Genomic DNA, 18,353 nt, shown 5'->3' on the forward strand with positions numbered 1-18,353 from the left:
AGTTTCTCCAGCGTTCGGCAGTGCTAACCACAAGGAAGAGGACTACGGTGTAGAGCTGGCTTGGAATAGGGGCTTGGGGTTTTTCAGGGTGTGGGGAAGGGCTTTTAGAAATATTAATGTAACCCGTTCTGGTTTTGTGTGTTTAAAAAAATATTTTCAGGACATTCAGAAAGTTTTTTTGCTTGTTTATTTTAAAAAGAACTTTCTGTAGGAACCCAAATTAATTGCAACCTGATTGCACTCAAGGGGGGTTTCCTGCCTGGTAGGAGTTACTCAACTGGCACCCAATCTTGCAAATACTTCCAGAGTTTTGGTACTGCAGACAGGCTCCAGGCAATGAAGCACATCCCATGAGCGGACCTCACCTTCCTCATCACAGGCACTGAGCATCCAGCCATGCAAATCGAAGCATGTCCCATGAGGACCATGTGTTTGGCCAAGAAGGGAAGACATGGCCCTGGCCCCTGTGGCAAACTGCCTGGTTCTCAGCTGTCCTCAGCCCTGGGATGGCTGTGGGGTGGGAAGAAGCCCACAAATGAGCTCCCAGAAAACTGGAGCTGCACTGGGACCTTGGGAATGAGGAGCAACAGGTTTACCCAAAGAGGGTATTTGTAGGCAAGAGGCACAGTGAAGGAAACCCCAATGCAATGGAAGAGATGGGATTTGGGCTGCTACTCTTCAAAGGCAGATTTCAGTTAGATTAGCAATGAGATGTAACAGGGGTGGTGGTACCTTCCAAGCCTATGAATCATTTCAGCTGTGATTAATTAATTTTTGAAAATTTTGAAATAGTTTTCAGTTGGGCAGTTGAGCTTGCTTTATCCTTACAGTTTGCTGCACGCATTAGGTGACCCCCAGCAGAAGGGAGCAGAGTGAAAAGGAACTAGAAGGTATAGGTGGACAGGGACCACCCCATGGCAAGGAGGTGGATCTGGGGATATCAGGGGCACCTCCCCTGACCCTGACAGCATTCAGGGCTGAGAGACCCCACGAGCACTGGCAGCAGCTCAGGTCTGCAGGAGCAGGGGGACGGTTTTGTGTTCCACCTAATTAGGGTGTCCAGATCTGCCTGAAACGCGTGCTGGCTCTTTCATGTGCCCATTCACCCTTTACTCCTTTCCAAAGCGGTCTCTTGTGTCTTAAGACCTGCCTTATTGTGTTTGGTCTGGCAGAGTGGAAAATTTAATTTTAAACTAATTAGTTTCTAAGTTGCCGAATATCCTCAAATTACCAGGCATCACCTTTCCCAAAGGGGGAGAACAACATAACTCACCTGTATCCAACATTTGACACTGCTGAAGTCAAGAGCACAGAAACAAAGGATCCCCAATTGCTTATTGTCTTAGCTCAAAGGTCGAGAGTCATTTATGACAAAGCTCTAATTAATAGTTTATTACCCGTAACTGACCATAGTCTCTTTTGTTAGCATTTAATATTATTAGCTAAAGGTTTACTTTGAATGCAGAATGAGGTTATCTTTGAAATCAACTTGTCCAGCTTTCCTTGGTCTTCAAACAAGGCTGCCCTCCAGCCTGTCGCCGTCGCGTGCCCTGAGCTTAGGCCTATTGGTGTCAGCAGCTTTTCACCTGACACCAAATCATTGACATGCTGTTACTCTGATTACTTGGTCACTGAAAGGTCAGATGGATATAAATACTATTTTCCAGTTATTCTTATAAATGAGCCATGCAATGACCAGCCAGCTCTTTAAAGCTAACAACAGCAGCGATTACTGCCCAAATTTAGTTTTTCAAGTTCATACAACATCTGTGTTACTCTGTCAGCATGCAGCAGTTTTCAAAAGATTATGCTGGGTTTTTAACTTCTTGGGTTTTTTGCTTTGGTCCTTTGAAAGGCACTGAAAGGAGAGGCCAGGCATAAGGGTGTGGACACAGCATCTGCCTTCAGGATGCTGACAAGCTTCCACCCTCCTGGGATGGTTTTGGAAGGGGCTTTGGTCTGAAGTGGGCCCCCATTTTCATAGCAGTAGCCCAAAGAGTCCTCTCTGCTGGCTGGTGACCTGAGCTGATAGCAATGCTGGGGACATCCTAAGCAGATTTGGGAGGGAAGGGGCAAGAGGGGCTTTGCATTGAGCAGTGTGGCACCCAGTGCGTGCTTTTTACCTTCCTTATGTCTCTGCACAGTGATGTAAGAGTTCAAGGCACTTACAGAGGAGCATTATATATAACAGGTTGGTGGAGATGCTGCCGATTCCCATTTGAGACCTCTTGCTGCCATCACAGCATGTTGTGTGAGAAGGCGAGTGGGAAGGGGCCAGGCAGAGCAGGTGTGGGGGCAGCCCCTACCCTAGAGACATTTTCTATGCTAGAAAAAGCTCCAACCTCCCCACTGCTGCCTTGATGCTGTTCCTGCATGTGGGATCTGCACAGGGTAAGAGAAGAGAAAAGTTATTCTAAGCAAATTAAAAAAAAAAAAAAATCATTCTGTGCTTCCCCCGTCATCCTTTTTCATGTAACTTCATCTCACTTCTTGCCACAACATCTATTTGCTTAGTGTTGAATATGCCACAAGGTCCCAGTGACAACACTGATCACTGCAGGTGTACAGCAGATTTTTCCATTCTCTGTCAATTAAGAAAGATAAGACAACTGGGGGTATAATAGCAAAAAGTATTCGTAAGTTGAAGTGTTAAGTTGGGGGTCAACCTTTTTTTTCAATTGGAGCATTTAAAAGTGTATTTTTCCCTAACAGAATTAAATTAAAAATAAAAATTATTTTTAATAGGAAGAGTTATTTTACTTTGAGAGTGTTTCTTTGAGATATTCCCCAAAGCTTTTCTTAAATCTCCCTCATATGACCCATGCAGTTTGGCAGAATAGGTGCTAAGAATCAAAGAATTGGGGTTATTCATCATCATGAGTTTCAGTTAAGAACGTTACCCCAAGTTTCATTTAATGCAACGTGTCATGGATGACCGCATCTCCATGACACAGGAGAAAACCCACGTCCTTGCCTGTTCCAGCAAGCCCTGGGAAGATATTGGTGGTACCAGCAGAAAATGCCATTTGTGCTATGAAGAAAGGTACTTGCTCCGAATTGTGGTCATTGGTGGGTCTCGCCCCTTTCTCCGAGACATACTTTGGTACCAAGACTTCTGTTACTGAGTACTTCTGTCCCTTGTAAAACAGCTCCTCCATTTTGCTTCAGGAGCTCTCACACTTGAACACCCCACGATAAGCTCCCAAACTCCCCATTACATCCACCCATGCCCCACTCTTACTCTCCTCCTGACACCTCCAGCCGCCACCAGAAGCCGTGCCTACAGCTGAAGGGCCCATGGCCAGATCCAGTACCACTTGCAAGGGCGACCACAGACACCCAGCCTGCAGCTGTACCACCACAGACCTCCCCGCCTGGTTTCTGGAGATGCTGATGCTTGGCAGAAGTCATCCTCCAAGCACGCTGGGCGCTTCACACTGCTCACTGTGTCATGGCATCCCCAAAAGCAGTACCCAAACCCTGTGTGGACTTTTCCTCTCCAGGAGGGCAGAGAGATGCTGTTGGTGAGCTCTCCCTGGGGACAGGGGACATTGGCTTTCACCTTGGGAAGGCCACATCACCAAAACATGATCCAGATGTCAGAAATCCCCGGATCCAGCCCAGGCTCTCCCCATTTCCCGTTCTCTGCTGCCATCAGGTGGATGTTTGATTTTATTCAGGATAAAGCTGAAAAATCCCAGCGTGTTTTCCCCAGGTTTAACCATCTTGGCCACAGGCAGTATTCCCTGGCCTTTGGTCACGCAGGCAAAGCCACGTGAGCCTGGAGACATGGAAAGATCCCCAATATTTTCCCCCTTCCCATGAACAAGCTGATTTTGGACATCACTGAGAGCTAGCACCATTGTTCCCACCCAACAAGCAGCATTGTTCAAGTCAGTGCTCTGGAGCCAACCCCACCTGACTGACTGGCATTATTTATTGCTCCCCTTAGACACGTCATCAGCGTCACCCTTGCAAATCCCACCCCAAGAGAGGCAAAATTTTAAGCAGCAACACGATTTAGCGCTAGCACCCACCTTGGCATGACTCCAGGGCCAGGAGATTCCCTGCACACACTAGTTCAGGAGTCAGCAGCCTCTGGCATGGGATACCCAAGACAATGCAGGGCAGGGTTTGTGCTGAGCAGGGCACCACAGCGTTTTGGAGATCTGGTTCTGAATGCACTGGAAGTGAAGTTGCTGGCAGAGAAAGAAAAGCAATGCATGTCTTAATTTCCCAGCCAGTTTTGCAGAGATAACCATCCAGCAGGCAACAGCTGCCACAAAGGACCGCTCCTATCTAACACCACAAACACATCTTCTTTACGACATGCCCTCCCGTGCAACTTCTGAGAATTGCTTCAAACTGCGGTATTTGTAAAGGTTTTTTGAATGTAGGAAACAGTAGCTAATTTAAAAGGTATAAATCACTATTTTCCAAGCCACAGCAGCAGCGCTGAAAGCCTAGAGTATTACCTCAGTACTGAAATTTGGATAGATCACATGCTTGTGCAGAAAAACTTTGGTAGTTTGATGGAGGAGTCAACCAACCTGATCCTGCTGAGACCCAGGATGCCACCAAGATGTTTGGTGCCGATGCAGTGTGACGTGAAGTGTCACCTATACACAGGCCAATGTGTTATTCTGTACCATAGTTAGTGACAACGATGCCAACTCATTCACTAACCTCATACAGGGCTACACAAAACAAGTGCTAGATGCACTGCTTCCCCATCACCTCCGAGCATCCATCTCTGGTGCTTTATTCCTGGATCTTCCATTGCATTTCAACTCTTCCCATCACTGAGGAAGTCACCAAGGAGAGTTTTCACTGCTCACATCTCCCCTTATCAGGCTGCACACTCGCTCCCTGGATGGCCAGTAGATACTGGCTCACCAGTGGCAGACCAAACAAGGGAAATGTCAAGCTCTTTGCAGCAGGGTAGTGGTGTGGATCTTCCTCCTAGGTGGCCCTAGAAGATCCAACAAGACCGAGCATCCTCTTTTAAACATGACCTAAACTGGGGAGTGGTTTCAAAAGGTGAGGGGAGGGGAGAGCCTGGACCAACAGCACTGGCACAGTTGTGCAAACCACAGGAGACGTTTTCAAGTTGGCTGAAAAAGCACAAATCAGCAAATCAGGATATTGAAGAATCACAGAATCATCTCAGTTGGAAAAGCCCTTGAAGCTCCTCCAGTCCAACCATGAACCTCACACTGACCGTTCCCAACTCCACCAGATCCCTCAGCGCTGGGTCAACCCGACTCTTCAACCCCTCCAGGGATGGAGACTCCCCCCCTGCCCTGGGCAGCCCATTCCAACGCCCAACAACCCCTTCTGCAAAGAAATCCTTCCTAAGAGCCAGTCTGACCCTGCCCTGGCGCAGCTTGAGGCCATTCCCTCTTGTCCTGGTGCTGGTTCCTTGGCTCAAGAGACTCATCCCCCCTCTCTGCACCCTCCTTTCAGGGAGTTGTACAGGGCCATGAGGTCTCCCCTCAGCCTCCTCTTCTCCAGACTGAACCCCCCCAGTTCCCTCAGCCGCTCCTCATAAGACATGAGAAGGTATCTTAATTGATCATCTATGAGCCACCAAGCACTTCTCTTCCTGTCTTGGTGGAAAGAGGAGTTGGAAAAGCAAGGTGACCACACAGCGCAGGAGCCAGCAACACTTCTTGAAGCACCAGCAGCACCTCTGCTGAGCCACAAGCAGAGTGTGGCAAAGGCAACAGGAGAGAGAAAGAGAGAAGCAACCACAGAAACTGGCTCCTACTTTCTGGTTACACAAAGTGCTCGTGGCCTGAAAATCCTCTGTCAGCTCCTATTTTTCCTCTGCTCCTGAAGTAAATAGGATGCTCAGGCGTTGACAAAAGACTATCAGCAGAAAGCAAGGTTAAAAAAGCAATAATTCAGCCAGTTAACTGCCATCGTTGTTCCTTCCTCTCTCTGCATTCTTGATAAACAAATTCATAACAAGATTTTACTGCTCCGTTCCCTGAAGCAGTCTATTAGTCTGTCGTTCAACATGCACTACCAGTCGAAGCTGAGCTCCCACAATACAATATCCCTTAAGATGATCTCCTTTGCATTCGCTATGATGTAATTATGCTAATTATCCATCCGGCTTTAATATCCTCATATTTTCCATGAGGTTTATGATCAAACCTGTTCCTTTAATTTACTTTCCCTGCCATCGGAGCCGGGGTGTTTTGATGCGCTCTGCCACACGTACATCTCTCTGCGGGCTGTTACGGCTTGTCAAGGCCACAGGGAGCTCAGATATAACTTTGTCCTAGCTGACAAGAATTTTAAAAATTACTTCTCCTAACTAGCATTTAGCCAGTGTTTGATGGCTTCTCCCATCTATAACATTACACCGATAATGCCCGTGCATTTCAAGGTTTCTTTTTTTTTTTTTTTTTGCAGTGTAGTAAATTTCTCAGGAAACCTTCACATATTTACCCTTCCACTTGAAATGAAAGCCCTGCCTGTTAGATTAACATCTATCTGTACAAAAAAAAAAAAAAAAAGCCCTAGAAATTTTGGAGGCCAGATCCTTACAGCTAGAATAAAACTGATATGTATTATAAAACCAATGCAGTGACTAAGAAGCTGGCCTTTCAATGGCTGGAATGAATTGCTTTAAGTAAAATATATGAAAAATATCATTTGACATAAAAATCTCATTATCTTCCCGACTGCCTGAAATACAGCGTGGTTCAAACCCTACCAGAGTGCATGATAGAAAGACCTTCTCGTTCAGCGAGTATTAGCTTACTTAGAAATATTTTCTTTCATGTTTATAAAGTTTCAGTGCAAGTGCTCTGCAGGATATGGCTTTTATTAGCTTTTTCAAGTTTTGCTGTGTGCTTTTTTTAAAAATAAAATCTGAATTTTCATGGCTTGGGGCTACCACAAATTTTTCTCCCCATTAGATGTGATTTAAATACCAAGAACAGTTGGCCATAATCATAGTAAAATAACCAAACATGACCCAGATCCCTTTTACAGAGGGTTTTTTGGTGTGCATCATTTCCATAAATTCCTGGTGTGTGTGGTGGCCTTTAGTACTTTGTAATTTGAAGGCATTTTCACAAACTATTTCCTGTTTTTTCTTCCCCTCTTTGTTACTGTTTAGCTGAATTGCCTCATGTCATTACGTGAGAAAAATTATGTTCTTTGTAATATTTTATAGATTTATTCATGGGCTGTGCAGAGGTTTTGTGTTGTGAGCTGTGTGTCTCCCTGCAACAGGCCCAGTGCAGCTCTGGAGACCTGGGAATGGTGTGGTGACTTCTGCAGAGCACCAGAGCCACCACACCTCAGCGCATGGATGGATGAAGGTCCCTCACATCTCTGTCATTTCCCTCTCAGATACAGAAATGCAGCTCAAGCAAGCAGGTGGGGATGGGCTAATCAGCATGTTCCTTGTGTTGCTTTTCACCCATGCCGGATTTTATCTTCAAGTGACAACTCCCACCGAACCCCAGCTGTGTTTCCCTGCATCGTTAGTTCAAAGGGCCAACCATCAGTCCTCCACCCCAAAATGCAACCACCAGGCTCCTCAGCCCAACACTGCAGCTGCCCTCAGAACTTCAGAAACAGGACACTGCTTGGAGAAGATATGGAAGATGATCCATAATGCATGTGACAGAAGGAAGCACCTTGGCTCCTTCAACTTGAATGAGAGGACCTGGAAGATGAGCTTGGCAGTGGAGGCACCTTGGCAATACAGCACAAGCCTCAACGCACCCTCCTTGCCTTTGGAATTGCCAAATTCTTATCTGGTAGTTGCCAATGACCCACCAGAAAGACCTTCAAGTGGGAGAACTTTCTTAAGTCCACCCGCAGGAAGGGTGTGAAAGAGAGCACCTTAGAGGTTTGGGGAAGGAAACAAGATCATCTCTTGGCTGAATTAAGCAGAGTCTTAAGAGAAAAATGTGGGTAGACTCTGAAGGAGCACTCTTCCCTTGAGAGTTAAGCTGTGTCAGCCATGAGGAGTCAGGTTTCCTCCATCCTCCCACCACAGGCTAAGAAAGCAGATGAAGGAAACAGATGCCCAACCCACAACTAGACATGGGGACAAAATGGATCTTAAAAGAGTCAAAGGGGAAACCCAGTCTGCTGGCCCCACCAGGTATCCCAAAATAGAAGCTGTAACAGAGAAAGGGAAAAGCTGCTCCTAAGAGACATCCCTTCCCCGTCTTTGACCTCTGGTACTACACGGAAGGAGGAGTTAGCAAGCAAGGAGAACTGCAGGACATCCCAGCTGTGAGAAACACAGATTTGGAATGAATCAAGTCGGCAAATCTCTGGCTTGGGTCAGGGATTGTCCCAGATGGATTTCATGGACCTCAACAGTCTTTACCAGACTGTGATATGATGACTGTCTCCAAACTGCTTCACTGACCAGAATCACCAGAGCATCATTCTTCTTCAGAGCTTCACAGAGAAATAGCAAAGCTCAGGAGATCAACTCCAGGAAGAGTTCAGTCATGCAATCTGAAACATCTCAGAAAGACCCTGGGCACGAACCTACTCAAAAGAAGCAGCATCAATGTTTCCTGGTCACATGGGAAATAAGCAGGCTAGGTTTATTTACATCAGGCTAACCCCACATCACATGCCTTTGAAATAATTTCAAAATAGATCTCCTACCTGCAGGGGAAAAAAGCAAAACTCCACTCCTAGAGCGTTCAAGGACAAGCAGGAGGGGAGCTGCTGAGACAAGCAAATCCTGTTGTGTTTACACCAAACCCACAGGGAAATTGGGACTGCCTGACAGAGAAAAAGGTAATCTTTTTGATACAGCAAACTGTGCTTGACAGACCAGAAAGCTTTGCATGAATGCCTTTTAAAACAGCCCAGAGCTTTAGGGCATGAATGTGAAATTTCTGTGTCTACTGGGACTATACCAAGGCTACTGAAGTTGCCTGTATCAGCTACTCCAACCAGAGAAGATGGTGTTTGCTAACGCTAACCTGGGGACAGACAGGCTTTTGTTCCCAACCACTGAACGAGTCTTGCCACAGCACGAATGGTGACCAGGCTGTTGTGGGAAAGCCTGGCAGGAGAGTAAAGAGAGTGCAGCTCCATCTGGGAACACCTGAAGCAAAGCTCATATATGAAACCTCATGTGAAGAACAAAGACCATGTGCCCAAGAGCGACAGACACCATCTGACCATGGTGGCTGGCTGGGACATCAACTGCAGAATCAAGTTTAGCATAGTGGAAACCGTGCCCATAGGAAGTCAAGGCTGTCTTGCTAGGGAGTCACAAGATGCTCTGACAAACTCCATTCTCACAGTAACACATGATTCCAACCAAGCTTGGCACCCACCCGAGACCACAAAGTCTTACCTGCAGCCACTGCAGGACATCTACAAAACATGGTTTTTCTGGCCTTTTTCCAGATTCTAGCTGTACTAGGCTTTGTGAGACCTAGGATTTAGCACAAACCATCTCAAGAGGGGAAAACTGACGCCTCTCAATGATGCAGATCAAGAGGTTGCTTCCCCAAGTTGTAATATAATGAGGCTGGAGAGTTAAATAATAGCGTAGCACAAAATTTTTGAAAGACAAGACAATCCTGTTGTTAGAAGGTAGGGAGAAAACCATGGAGGGGTTTAGAAGCGGCCTGAATTCACACAACAGCTTTAAGAGAAATGCTCACATCCAAACAGAAGTCATTGTGCCGTATATAACAACAGCTGGAGGAACTCTAGAACTGAATGCCTGCCCTACGTGGAGTCAGATCATTTTCGTGTTAGATGGGAAAGGAAAATTCAAAGCGAGAAGGAAAGACTTGTCAGAAAAATTTCATTTTGAAATAGCTGGAGACACAAGGGGGGACATAAGCTCAGGGAGGTTGGTTGGCTCGAAAGATGACCAAGGGACCAAACTGTCTGTTTTGCTTTTATTCAACAGTCCCACATAACCAACACTTTTCCATGCAACATTTCAACTGTCAAAAGTGGCTTTTTCTTTTTAATCCAAAGCTAACAAAATTTGGTTGCTTCTCTTGTATAGATTGAAAACTATGATTTAGCACTATTCAAAGGCTTTCTCGGTATTTTAAATTCCTTAAAACATTATAATCAATGGTACCCCTCTTTATTTTTTTAAAAGACTAGTAATTTTCAAGAGGTGATTTTCAATGCAACACTAAGGCCAAGGTGCTAATTTTTGTTCTTTCAAACTTCTTCACTCTTACAAGCAGCACATTGTATTTAAAACCCTGCTAGCAGTGAAACAGCATGTGTCACTGGTCATTCTCACCCACCTTCTCTGTGAGATGAGAAGTGCACAGATTGTTTATCAGATTGCTTTGGAAACACGCATTGGGTTGATGCCGAAGGTCAAACGAGCTTCTCTTACAGAAGAAATCAAGGTCAGTGAGGGTCCTCAGGCCTTGTGCGAAGTAGTACCCTTACAATGAGCAAGGGCAGCTTGCAGTAGTGCCACATCTGCAAATTCTGAGACTACTAAGAACAAAAATAGTCGGTCAACTGATGTACAACTAGTTTCATAAATATCAACACCTGTTTCTCATTATTTTGCCTCTTTGAAGAAGATACTTTCCTATTTCAGCTGGTCAGAAGGCCAACCCCATCTTGAGTTACAGTCTGGTCACAGTACCTCCACCACCGTCTCATTAACTGAGGACAAGAGAGCCACTCTGGTGGGTCTCTTTGGGCTGAAACCAGACCAATCCCACAAGCCAAAGGAACGGGACACAGAGCAGAACACATCTCTGTAGTCATATACAAGTCACTTCAAAGTCTCCATGACTCAGAGCCATGGGCTGCCAATGGTGGTACCCTGTCAAAAAATACTGTGGCTTAGTGAAATCTGCCTGAGGTCAGAAGGCAGGAAGATGTGGGTTTTAATGCTGGTTCTGCAGATGCATCATTGTGTGACGGCGACCAACAAATTCCCCAGGAGTTTAAACTTATTTGAAAGTACGTAGGGTTGACACACACGAGAAGTACCTGAGGACTCCAGCAAAACAAGGGTATAAAATACTACCCACTGACTGTACTTATCTGCTTTCCATATGTACACAGATACTGTTCATCACACTAACTCTGCCTCCCTTGGCACTCCTCCACACAAACATTTAACAGATCATTTTCCCTCTACTCCTCCATAGCTGTGGAGGTTTGACACCCGCGCTGAGAGAATCTGATGCCTCTGCTGTATAAAACAACCCATGCAAGCACCTTTTAAGGGAGCGAGGCTGAGAAAAGAGATCTCTCTTTTTTTTTAACTTCTGAAATTATGATCATGTTACCTCTATCATATTCAGTATCAGTATTTCATCCCTTTTTAATCTTCACACTTAATTAGTTCTTTTCTGTGAAGAAGAGGCTCTAAAGGACTTGGCTTGTGATAAGAGTTGACATTGTCTTGACCACACAGATAACAAGAACTCAAAATACAAAAAAGATTCCAGACCGCTCAGTGAGAGGCCAGGTTTCATCAATGCCAGCTAGCGCATGGGACACTTAAGAACACTGAAAGAGGAGGAATAGCTCCCAAACACCTTGAAAAGCACAGTTTAAAAATCATTAGCTTTGAAATTAGCTCGGTCATGGTTGGGGAGAAGTCTCTTAGCCAGAGCTCCGTAGCTGCAGAGATGCCAATATTAGCATTTGATATATGAATTTTGGGTTGAACTGGAACCGCCTCTTAAAACATCCAATGCCATGGGAAGAAGTCCACCAATTCCTCCCTGGTCTCCTGCTGTTTTAATCCAACTACATGTTTTTTTAACTAGGTATCTTTCAACGATTTGGCCTAATATTAAAGAAATACAAATGCATTTCAATACCGAGCTAACTCATTAAACTGGCTTTTGACAGGCTCCTAGCAAATTTAGCCTACTGGGAGCCTCTGCATGCAGACTGGAGCTCCTCAAGCCAGCATCTGAATCACAGTCAAAAAAGTCAGTTAATTCATTGCCATCTGTCTTTGTTAGCCACCCAGTTAGATGTAACAGTCCCGATGTCAGCAATTGGTGTGACCAGTGTTACCTACTGGAGTGCTAATTAACAGGGCATTAGTTCTTCTAAATATACCCAGATCTTCTGACAGCACCAGCAGGGGGGACTGAGGGAAGGCAGGGGGAGAAAGCATCTTTGCTTCCCCTAGGTCAGAGATCCAACTTCCCCAAATCCTGCTCATCCCTCCCAGTGTCATGATAAATCATTCTTTCTGGTCATTTAAATGTCTCAGCTCTCAGAGCACGTCCAGGGGAAACACTGGGTACAAACAGATCCCCACAACTTTACAGTTGCCTTCTGGTTCCCTAACAAAAGACAGCGCCTAAGAGTTTTGACTCCAAATAGTGTCTGCTCATGTGTAAATTTGCCACAACTCTACTGATAGCAGGTAGAGCCAAGAGAACACATGAATTATGGTCATTATCACCTAATTAAGGTATTACTACAGCAGCAAAGCTTCCTGTTAGTCCCCCTCGATTTCAACCAGATGATCAGAAATAAGGTCTGAGAGGGCATGTGTGAATCCACACATGAGAAATGGGACTACTGAGCTTTAGCTTAGACCCCTGGGATGGTACCAAGATCAGAACTGCCTTCTCAGATGCACCAAGTTCATTTCTTACATCACACAAAATTAATAAGTCAACTGATGGCTTATCTGTTTTCAAGTGTTTTCACCAGAGACGGGACACCTTTGCCATACTGTTTATCAGCCAAACAAAACTACACAACACAATGGTGTCTGTTGACACAACAAACAAAATGTAATACACATTTGTGATGACGTGTTCTACACTTGAAATTAACCCTCTTCGAGCTTCACTTCAGCTAGGCTTCAGTCCATCAACCAGGCAAGTCTCAACCCAGTCCCCTCAATCCAAACAAAATTATTTAACTGTTACTTGCACACTAATTGCTTTCCTACCTCCTCTCTTTTTTTAAATAGATAACTTTGAAGCTGTTTTTTCTTCTTGCCTTCTAATGAGACTTCCTGCTATTGGTAAATAAGAATTTTAGAAAAATCCTCTTTAATATTCTTCCTCAGGGCCTCAGAAGAGGATAGTTTTCTCCACAGCTAACAAGCATGGCTACTGTTTGTCATGCAAAAATCCACTAACTTTGGATTTAAGTGTTTTTAGAATGAAATTAGGAAATGAAGAAGTCTTGCAGAGTTTCGGTAAGTCAGACCCTCTGCTAAGTCCCTAAAAAAAAAAAAAATCCCCCCTCTCAAAAACCCACAACAAGACACCTTCATTCCGCAGGATGAGATGTACTATTTGCTGAGGAGCAGCTGAACAGTCCTAAGGATTGGCCGAGCATTGTCATCAAAGCAAAATTTTCTTCTCCAGCATCAAAATTCATTTAGATACCACAAGCAAACCTCTTCCCACAGGGATCGTGGGTTTTTCGCTCTTACTATGTATTTGTAAGACTGCTTCTTCTTGTGATCAGCTAACAGTCTCTTCCACCCAGTGCCAGGCTGCAGGACAAGTTGTGTTAGTTCTTCAGTCTTGAGCTCAAGTTGCTTCCAAAGGGACTACACTGAGTCTTAGTTTTGACAACAGAGATGCAAAACCAGATCTGTACTTCCCTCAGCCCAATTTCCATAGAGCCTCCTTCTGTGCTCCTACTCTTTCAGTTGTAACAAAAGAAAAACTAGTTTTAAGATCTTTAACTAGCAGATACATATCAAGAGTTTTCAGATAACTGGTAAGGGTGCTTTTGTGACCGTGTATCACTGCTGAAGCTAGGCATCAGCCACTCTTTCATTTCTTTCAGCTCCACCACTTTTCCCGTTCTACTAAACCTCAGTATTTCTCAGCCCTGGCTCTTTGCCCATTTTGATTCCACATGCTGCATAAACCTCAAAGTCTGAGTATGTTATGAAGATACTTTCCCTCACATCAGTACTAACATCAGCATTGCTAATAGCTATGGTTTTTCCTCCCATTGGACTCTCAGACTTCTGAAGCTGTAAAAGAAAAGATAGTGTACTTGTCTAGAAGGGGATTATTGTTCCTAAATTAATGTTATCATGTCCAAGGCTTAACTACAAAAAGAGACGGTTTACGTTGGTGTACAAAGTATGTATGTGTACAATGTACAATGATGTATGACAGTTCCTCATCCAAACGACAGTTTCATCTGTTCCCCACTACAAATCTAGTTTCTTTCCAGATCCTCCTCCTCCAAAGTCAGTGTTCTTTGTTATTCAGCAGATCACTTGCAACTAATTCTGAAATCCTTTCTCCACTGTTAGACAGCAGTCTGGCTAGTAAACATTCATTCAACCCTCAAGTGGATCTTGTTGAGCTTTTACCCATCTACACTGGCAGCAGAGACAATCCCAAGCTTCATCTGCCTTTGCTAGCTTTGGAACCAAGCACAGCACAGGCGCACAGCACAACTAACTATCAGCACACAACTTGGCTCGGGTCCCTAAGAAATTTCACTAGGACCCGTACCTGAACTAACATTCCCTCTTGATAGTACACAGTCCTTCTCTGTGTGGCATCCCTTGGATTTCCTCCAGCTCACAAGTCTCAGCTGCTCTTTCATGGCAAGATAAATTTTGCTCTTCTCAGAGCTTCAGTAGGATCAGACCCTGCTCCTCTCCTGAGGAGCCTGCTTCTGCTGCCTGAGGCTTTTTTGTTCTTTAACCACAGGCTCCATCAGTGATTCCACAGGAAAAAAAACATACACCAACACTCAGCTGTGAAAGCCCTGGGGGGTCCATGCTGAATAACCCCCCAGCCACCAAATCTCAACAGCTTAAGCACATCTTTTTCTCAGCTTCACTTTGTGAATCCTACAGATCAACTCTTCAAGGACATGCAACACAAACAGAAGAGACAGGACTTCTGAAGTGTTTCTAAATTCATTATGCATTAGTTTTATTTCAAAGTCAGTCATGCATCTAGACAACTTAAGCTTACCTGTATACTACTCCCTATCCAACTGTTTTGTATTTCTGAAGAGTTTGGAGCGTACGGCAGATAACCCTGGGGAGTCTGCAATTCCCAGCTCCAGAATATGGCTCTACAGCTTGACCTGCCTCTGCTCCAGCTTCCTTGTAAACGGGCTGCATGTTTGAGGCTCCAGCCTCCTGTCTTGTTATTCCTTGATCAAAGGTGACCAACCACCTAGACAGCTCCTTTCAAAGATTAAATAAGAACTGACGGACAGCACCCACCCCTTCACCCAAAGATAAACTGCAACTGCTGGCAATCTAAGCATAATGATTTTCTGTGCTTGCTGCCACAAAAGTTGTTCTTGGTATTTCACTTCAAAATGAAAAGGCAAGACTTTAAAGCAAAGATAAATTTTAAAATCAAACGGAATTTGCAGCCTCAGGTACACATTGCTCATAAGCTCAATTAATTCCTGAGGCATACATAAATTTTTTATGATACCTTACTACAGCTTTAGATGAGCAAATAGCTAGATGCTGTTAACAGAAAAATCAAGAGCAACAGAAGCTTTGTTCCAGCTTCTCCTGTTGCAAATTAAAAGAGAAAAACAGTAGGGCTGGAGCATGTATGTCCATCGCCACTTTGGATCCTATTTCAAAAGGAACAGGACAAGCAAGCGGGCTTTACTGAATCCATTCTAACGAGATCTTCTACATGGGGGAAAGGGATCAAGAGCACCAAGGTTTGACATCTTCACATATCCATTATTTGTCATTCATTTTTCTTCTGCCAACTAACTAGATTTGATCCTGATTACAGTTAATGAAACAACAGCTAATGTAACATCAAAGACTGTTCTCAGCTTTGAAGCCTTGATTCTAGTTTTCGTAGCTGTGACAATCTAGTACTAGAAACTCACTCCACAGACTGTGCTTTCCCAAGAGAAGAAACAGCAATCTTACTTCAAGAAATTTTTACCCAAGAGAGAGATGGAAGGGGACCAACATGGCTGAAGGTTATTTTTAAACGGCCTCCTATAATACAGTTTATGATGGTTATTTAGTAGCCAAGCTTAAGTGGTCAGGAAAACACACATTTCATTAATATTTTCTTAACAGGAATAAACTTTCAGACTAGTTGTAATTTAATTCCATGAGCAGGTCCTTCTAGAAGCACTTTCTTAATACAGCTGGCATGTTACTCGCTATGTGTAATTCTTCTAAGGAAGACAGTACCTCACTGACTCTTCAGAGCTAGTATTGAAGCTTGTGTCCCCAAAATTAGGTTACAGTCAAACTTGTTTTGGTAAAATGAACACTGCTTCATACTCAAGTAAAACACTATGTGGGTGGAGTATAGTGAAATCCTGTATTTCACAATATTTTAACTCAAAACCCAGCTGCAGTAAAATTTCAGTTTGCAATGCTAAAAAAAGCTGTAACCACAATGAAGTATGACAAGTTTGAAGGTTAAAACAAAACACTTACAGTTCACTGTGCCAGCAACTTAGAGCTGCAGATGATTATCAAACCTTCAAACTTCACACCCTCCCACTTCAACATGAAAAGTCAAGTTGGACACATGGAAATAAAAAGCTTAGTGAAGGTTGCAATTTCTAGTTTTTACTGTGTAAATTAGTTTAAAGCTATTATTACTAAACATCTAAGCTGACTACTTTGATAGGACCCAAGAACCTTTTAAGGCAGATATTCACATTTACACTTTATGCATTTAAATCAGGCAACTCAGCCAACTGCCTCAGCTCTCTACCAGAGCGCAGTTCAGAGCCCCAAATTCAGACTTTACCTCTCCCTGCTGACTATACAGGGAGTCTGAAGTCGAACTATTTACACTGCTTGCCTGCAATCACTCTCAGGGAGGCTAAGTTCTGATTAAGCACAACATCCTGAATAAGAACAAGAAAACACCACAGCTCTCACCATGTTCTAGATTTGTGTAACAGCACCTGGAAGCCAAAGGATCTGAGCAAAACACTAAACTAACAGTAGAGAACTCCTGTTGCTTACCACCTAGATAGGAAACATACACAAAAGGAAGGAGGAAATACAGAGAGATGATGCTTTACTAGAATTCTCACAGTTTAAAGGTGCAAGAGTCCAGGCATTTGACACTGTTCTCAAAGCCTCAGCCCTGGAACATCTGCTAAATGAAACTGGGTTTTTCTTTGGAGGGGGAAGGGTTCTGAAATGCCAGTTCAGGGCATCCAAGCTGCTAAAAGGCAATTCAAAAATAATTTCTAGGCTTGGGTGTTTACATCAACTACCTGGTTTTTGATTACTTGGCTTTGGCAGTATTATGAAAATCAAGCTCAGACAGGGCTAGTGATGAGAGAGATCAGAACCCAGGCACATGGAATCCCAATCCAAACTTAAGTCAACAGTTATATACAGAGTTTTTCCAGATTCATGATACAGATAAGCAGCTGGCTACCCATACTTAAAGTATCTCCATTTGAGTACTTCCTGCTTGGTAAGTATTTTATTTAATAAAATGGCCTTATTGAAAACAGTAATTTACTTTACATTTGTACTCTGGACATCGGTACTCTGACTGGCAGAACAGCAGAGGGATGAAGTCACGTTCCTTACGTACCACAGGCATTCTGCATTACGATGCTTGAGCAGGCACTGGTCAGATTTGAGGAAGAGCAGAACAGTGGGATAAGTCAGAAAGGCACTGGATTAAGAAACAGGAGTAGGTTAAAGTTACTCAAGAACTGCCAAAGGCTTTTAAATGAAATACAGGGAAGCAAACATTTGGAATGCAGTAAGTTCCCTTATTCCACTAAGCTGTGGCTGAAACAGTAATGTCAGTAGAGAATATTTTAGAGGTACTAACAGAAGTCAAAAAACTGAGTTCTACACAGACTGAGATGGCCTTGCACACCGGCAGCACACAGGTCCACAGATAGTATCTGCAGTGTCCTTGTACACTACTTGGAAGCACGCACCAAAAAAAAAAAAAAGGGCAGGCAAGGTTATTACCATGTTCAAGGCAAAGAGGGTAATATTGCCATAAGTGAAAGAGCACATACAGAAATCTGCAGTAAGGATACTACAGAATTAGGTCACCCAACCGATTCAAGTTGCAGCCTGCCCATAAATGCAACGGAATCTTTCACCCAGACAAGTTGCTCTTATCTGACTGTTTCACAGGTGAAAGTAAACATCTGAGCTAGTAGGATGCAATTTGATTGTGGCAGAAAAAAAAGCAACTGCTTTAATAAATTCTGTATCACTGAACACACACAGATCCAGAACCTCCACCATAGCTGTATAAGAAGCAATTTTAACATCTAACTATACCTTTCCAGCCACAACACACAGGACACTTGTGCCATTCATTTGGGTGGATTAGAATGATTCCTAACCTTCAACAGAAAATACATACAGCAATTAATAAAAAGAACAACCATCA

At 43.9% G+C, this 18,353-nt stretch overlaps 1 long non-coding RNA gene across 1 annotated transcript; it reads right to left on the reverse strand.

Annotated features, from left to right (window-relative positions):
- Positions 1–4,179: 4,179 nt before the first annotated feature.
- On the reverse strand, positions 4,180–18,306 carry LOC141918280 (uncharacterized). The gene is made up of 3 exons (XR_012621647.1): positions 18,242–18,306; positions 17,529–17,612; positions 4,180–4,199 (listed from the first exon to the last, which is right to left on the reverse strand). It is a non-coding gene; the product is annotated as an uncharacterized LOC141918280 (long non-coding RNA).
- Between the last annotated feature and the right edge of the window lie 47 nt (positions 18,307–18,353).

Source organism: Strix aluco, chromosome Z (assembly GCF_031877795.1).
Source record: "Strix aluco isolate bStrAlu1 chromosome Z, bStrAlu1.hap1, whole genome shotgun sequence".
In the NCBI taxonomy this organism is placed as follows: Eukaryota; Metazoa; Chordata; class Aves; order Strigiformes; family Strigidae; genus Strix; species Strix aluco.